The sequence below is a fragment of the Pecten maximus genome, chromosome 15 (genome assembly GCF_902652985.1).
Source record: "Pecten maximus chromosome 15, xPecMax1.1, whole genome shotgun sequence".
NCBI classification, from domain to species: Eukaryota; Metazoa; Mollusca; class Bivalvia; order Pectinida; family Pectinidae; genus Pecten; species Pecten maximus.
This window is the reverse complement of record NC_047029.1, coordinates 23248693-23254765: the sequence shown is the minus strand read 5'-3', so window position 1 is coordinate 23254765 and position 6073 is coordinate 23248693.

Here is a 6073-nt window from a genome sequence, read left to right as displayed (position 1 = left end):
CTGTAATACTGTTTATGTACCTCCAAATAGACATCACCTGTCATACTGTATATTACCTCCAAAAAGAAGGTCACCTGTCATACTGGACATTACCTTCAAATAGAGGTCACCTATCATACTGGATATTACCTCCAAATAGAGGTCACCTGTTATACTGTATATATTACCTCCAAGAAGAGATCACCTGTCATACTGTTTATTATCTCCAAATAGAGGTCACCTGTCATACTTTTACATTACTTCCAAATAGATGTCACTTGTCATACTGTACATTACCTCCGAATAGAGGTCACCTGTCATACTGTATATATGAACCTCCAAATAGAGGTCACCTGTCATATTGTATATTACCTCCAAATAGAGGTCACCTGTCATACTGTTTATGTACCTCCAAATAGAGATAGCCTGTCATACTGTATATTACCTCCAAATAGAGGTCACCAGTCATACGTTTATATTACCTCCAAATAGACGTCACCTGTCATACTGTATATTACCTCCAAATACAGGTCACCTGTCATACTGTATATGTACCTCCAAATAGAGGTCACCAGTCATACTTTTATATTACCTCCAAATAGAGGTCACATGTCATACTGTATATGTACCTCCAAATAGAGGTCACCTGTCATACTGTTTATGTACAGTGTACCCTTGACCTATCGCCACCCGAATCTACCGCCACCCTCGCATACCGCCACCTACACCCCTAGAACGGATTTCCCTTCTATATAATTCCCTCGTTAAGTACGCCACCCTCGCATACCGCCATCCGCCATGTTCATAACAATACAAACGTCCCGAATCCCTATATGTTACCCTCGACGATATCGTCATCTTAGTCCATTTTTTCTGCGATCGAGGAACTCTTCTATTGATAGAATTAGGGTATGTATTCCTTTTTCACAGGTAACTTAGTTATATGCTTGAATGAGTTTCTATCACTCAGGTAGATATATGTATCAATGTTTATATATGTGACATCTACACACAGATATGGTTTGATTTGTAATAAAGCATGACTGATTTCTGCTCAATAAGTGTTCTTATTTATGGTATGAACGATTTGGCTTCGTCAGTCGAGATGGAAACTCCGAGACGAAAGCGTGTTCTTCGGACTTGATCCAGTGCAGTGTAATTTCCAATAAAATTCAACAGATTGTAATAGATGGCATGAGACAAAAGCAAATTAATGACTTTTTTCAGAAATTACATATGTAAATGTGTAATTGTAAGCTACGAAACGTACGGTCAATACCATGGTGTCTTATATGTTAACTCATTGTGTATTTATTAAAACGTTGGTACAACATTATCTTTTACTGTTGTAATTTTCATGATTCGATACTAACGCCACCCTCGTTATACCGCCATAATTGACACGGACGAAATGTGGCGATATAACGAGGGTAGACTGTACCTCCAAATAGAGGCCACCTGTCATACTGTATATGTACCTCCAAATAGAGGTCACCTGTCATACTGTATATGTACCTCCAAATAGAGGTCACCTGTCATACTGTATATGTACCTCCAAATAGAGGTGACATATCATACTGTTTATGTACCTCCAAATAGAGGTCAAATAACATAATTTATATTACCTCCAAAAAGAGGTCACTTGTCATACTGTAAAAATTATTACCTCCAAATAGAGGTCACCTGTCATACTGTTTATTATCTTCAAATAGAGGTCACTTGTTATACTGTATATTACCTCCAAATAGCGGTCACCTCTCATACTGTATATTACCTCTGAATATAGGTCACCTGTCATACTGTATATTTTAATAACCTCCAAATAGATGTCACCTGTCATACTGTAAATGTACCTCCAAATAGAGATCACTTGTCATACTGTATATATTAATAACCTCCAAATAGATGTCACTTGTCATACTGTATATTACCTCCAAATAGTGGTCACCTGTCATACTGTTTATGTATACCTCCAAATAGTGGTCACCTGTAATACTGTATATTACCTCCAAATAGAGGTCACCTGTCATACTGTTTATTACCTCCAAATAGAGGTCACCAGTCATACTGTTTATGTATACGTCCAAATAGTGGTCACCTGTAATACTGTATATTACCTCCAAATAGAGGTCACCTGTCATACTGTTTATTACCTCCAAATAGAGGTCACCAGTCATACTTTTATATTACCTCCAAATAGAGGTCCCCTGTCATACTGTATATGTACCTCCAAATAGAGGTCACCAGTCATACTGTAAATGTACCTCGAAATAGAGGTCACCTGTCATACTGTACATTACCTCGAAATAGAGGTCACCTGTCATACTGTACATTACCTCCAAATAGAGGTTACCTGTTAGACTGTATATTACCTCGAAATATAGGTCACCTGTCATACTTTTACATTACCTCCAAATAGATGTCACTTGTCATACTGTATATTACCTCTGAATATAGGTCACCTGTCATACTGTTTATTTACCTCCAAATAGAGGTCACCAGTCATACTGTATATGTAATTACAAACAGAAGCCAGTGGTCATAATATGTACGTAAAGTCATTCTATAATTAGCCTGTCCAAAGACAGGTATATAAAAATAACTAAAGAATACAAAGTAATCTTGATTTTTTTAATTATAATCCGACTATACAATGTAATGACGATGATCGGATGGACAATAACCACATTGTAACTGGGAATCACAGGCGTGGTATCAAACAAGGTCAGGGATATTTTGGCCAGACTTACATACATGTATATTGATTACAGTTGCACATTGATGACTACAACTAATTACAGCAAAACCATTGTCGGATACCCACAGTTGATTGTACTACGCTATGCTACACTTATATTAATTACCTAAATGGGTTATGTTGATTGGTTTCTATTTATAGAGCGACACCACTGAAATGGAAATTTTTCACTGAGCTGACCCACGGGTGATAAGTGTAGTATAGCAAAGTGCAATCAACCGTTGTTATCTGAAGATGCAGCAGAACTGAAATGAACACAATTTTCATTACTGCATAAACAACATAAATCACTTGGGCAATTTACCAATCAGTAAAATAGGTATAGACTAGGGTTTTATCACAATACAGTTAACTTGATTCTACAGAGGTAAACAACAACAACACATACCAGGTGCACATGTAACTTTCCTACAGATTTTTATCTTCTTTACACTATGATATCAGTGCTTAAATTGATCTTTGTAAAAAAGAATCATAATAAAAAATTTTGTAAATTTAAATTTCATTCCCAAGACCACTCTTATATAATGACAATTGTTATAAAAATTGATCTCTGTCACGATTCATATTAAAGATCATATTTCAGCACTTATAAAAGGAACTATGAAATGGACAACAGACTTAGAACACAAATGTACAAAATATAATATCATTTTATTCTTTTTTATTTATTTATTTGTTAATTGATATTAATCTTTTTTTTCATTTGTCCATAGGACATGCTAACAATGAAAGGAAAGCCAACAAGACAGGAAATACAGAAACAATACATTTGTGTATTGTTTTTTAACAGAACAATAAAAGGGGAGAAACAAGACATCTGTGTATTGTTTATAACAGAACAAAGTTGTCAGTAAATAGTGAAACCTGTACACTGAATATAGGAATGTCAAGTTTGTAGAGCGTTACCATGGATGCAAAATACACTAGTTCATTGGTTAATTAGAATTATTTTACATTACAATATAAATTCAACACCAACTTTACCAACCACTCACTTTACCAACCACTCACTTTAGCGACATCCTGTATTGTTCGACCATATTCACCAGAATGGTGACATACTCCACTGTCACAGTGTCGGTAAAGTCAGGTTTCTAAATAATTTTAGACAAAAAGATTTCTGGATTCCATTTTTTAAAACAAAAAAACAAAAATCAAAGGACATAATATTCATAATTGATAAACATAAGAATTCTTATAGCTACTAGCTACTAGCTACTAGGATTTTAGTATGGATGGGAGATGGTCTGCTATACAGACAGAAAAACTACATGGATTTTAAACCAAGCGACAGCCAACAACAACCTTCAGTGTGGTTATAGACAAGATCTAGAAAACACTGATGCAACAGCAAGAGTCTAGTAACGACCAGTATTCACAAGTAAGGAATACAGACCAGTATTCACAAGTAAGGAATACAGACCAGTATTCACAAGTAAGGAATACAGACCAGTATTCACAAGTAAGGAATACAGACCAGTATTCACAAGTAAGGAATACAGACCAGTATTCACAAGTAAGGAATACAGACCAGTATTCACAAGTAAGGAATACAGACCAGTATTCACAAGTAAGGAATACAATCAAAAGGGGAACTGTTTTATCATACAAGGGGAGACAACTTAAAGATCAGTGATACAAAGATCAGGGAGATCGTACGGGAGGGGTGGGGAAGAGATTGTACGGGAGAGGGGTGGGGGGGGGGGGACCTACCAGATCAAGGTAGAAAGTAAGAGATTATATATACACAAGGGAGATAACTACCTGATGAGGGTGTAGAGTCTAGGTATTTTTTTAAAGGGAATATATACAATGAATAGTCTACAAGGGGAGACAACTACCATATCTGGATGTAGAGTCTGAGGTATTATAACCAGGGAATATATACATGGGGGAGAGGGGGAGGGGGGATTGTCAGATCAGGGTAGAGAGTCAGAATTTATAAGCACAGGGAATCCAGAGTTGGACAAATAGTTTGACCTTATATACTGGGGATATATAATGCACAAGGTGATGGAGGATACCAGGGGAGACAACTACCAGGTCAGAGTGGAGAGTCAGAGGTAGTATATAGAGGGACTATTATACAAGGGGAGACAACTACCAGGTCAGTATGGAGAGTCAGAGGTATTATATAGAGGGACTATGATACAAGGGGAGACAACTACCAGGTCAGTGTAGAGAGTCAGAGGTATTATATAGAGGGCCTATTATACAAGGGGAGACAACTACCAGGTCAGTATGGAGAGTCAGAGGTATTATATAGAGGGCCTATGATAGAAGGGGAGAAAACTATCGGGGTAGATTGGCCAAGTGAACACAAGTATGCACAGGGAATATTAAACATCTTCAACAAGACAGGGGGTTACTCCATCACATTTGAACCAAATACCTTAGTAGTTTACTTATTATATAATCTTTTGTAATTTTTCTCATTTTGAAAAGTAAACTTATTAAAATTATTAATAAAGTATTGCTTAAACTGTTTACAATGCATTTCCAAACAAATTTGGAACTCATAATCGTCAAGAGACAACAAGCAGATGAGGTTAACAGCATGAACATTTCCCAGGACACCCAAACACACCCATCAATCAACTTACTTTACAACAGCACCAGAGACTACTAGCATTGTTTATATGCATTCCAGTAAGACAAAGAAAGGTGTATCCCGGTGTTTCTAGTGTATCTGTAGGAGACAAAGCATTATTTCCAAATTAGTCTTGAAAAAAAATGCCCATTAGTTCGATAGACTGTCTTAAAATAGAAGGCAAAATTGTTCTGAAGACAAAACAACGTTTATTGGAAGATAAATGATTGCCAGATTCAGTGTAGAAATATTGTTTACGCTGGGTATTTATAGACGTATGAAGATGGTACCCTCCATTTTGGATAAAAGTGAGTCTTTCTGATGATGGTAGTGGGATGGGTACAAGTTAAACTCAGGACCATTGGTCAGGCAGATGCAAGAATGTTACACAGGGGTCACAAGTATGTGTCTATTTCATGAATTGGGGGTAACAAGTATAGATTTGTTCCTAATAGCCAGCCGGTGTGTGGGCTGACCCCATAAATGTACTGGAGACTGTGTGTATTAGACCAACTGACCCCACCTGGCAGGTATCCTATAAATGTACCATACCTCCCAAATATCTCACCAAAATCCAGAGCATGATATTACAAACTAATATGTAACACCATGCACAAGTTATATAAAAATATAAGTTCACAAAAATGCACTGCATATGGTACATTTAAAATTCCCTTCAAACTTTTTTCATGAAATCTGATCATTAGGTTTGAATATTACTTAGTGTGATATTAGAGATATTG